Source organism: Echinococcus granulosus, assembly GCF_000524195.1.
Source record: "Echinococcus granulosus chromosome Unknown EG_S00099, whole genome shotgun sequence".
NCBI lineage: Eukaryota > Metazoa > Platyhelminthes > Cestoda > Cyclophyllidea > Taeniidae > Echinococcus > Echinococcus granulosus.
Window position 1 is genome coordinate 194,815 of NW_020170479.1, and position 325 is coordinate 195,139.

Genomic DNA, 325 nt, shown 5'->3' on the forward strand with positions numbered 1-325 from the left:
TATGGAAACCAAATCAAAAGTTGAAAGTTACATCTGCCTCATCACAGTATACACGCAAGTAATATCCCAAAGGAGAATTCGCCAGTAATGGCCAAAAGGTCAGTCAAATTTATGTGCTAGTGAATGGTGCAAACTAATAACTGTTAAGATGCTGACAAAGTCATTGTCAACTGTGGTTGGGCGTGCACAATTCGAGTAACCGCACTCCATCGCGTCTTATGCACATTCTGATGACAGCTGTTGTGGTTTCCATAGCCTGCTCCATCGCAAATTAATTCAATCAAACCTCGAGTCTTAATGGTACATCAAATTGTGGAAAACACCT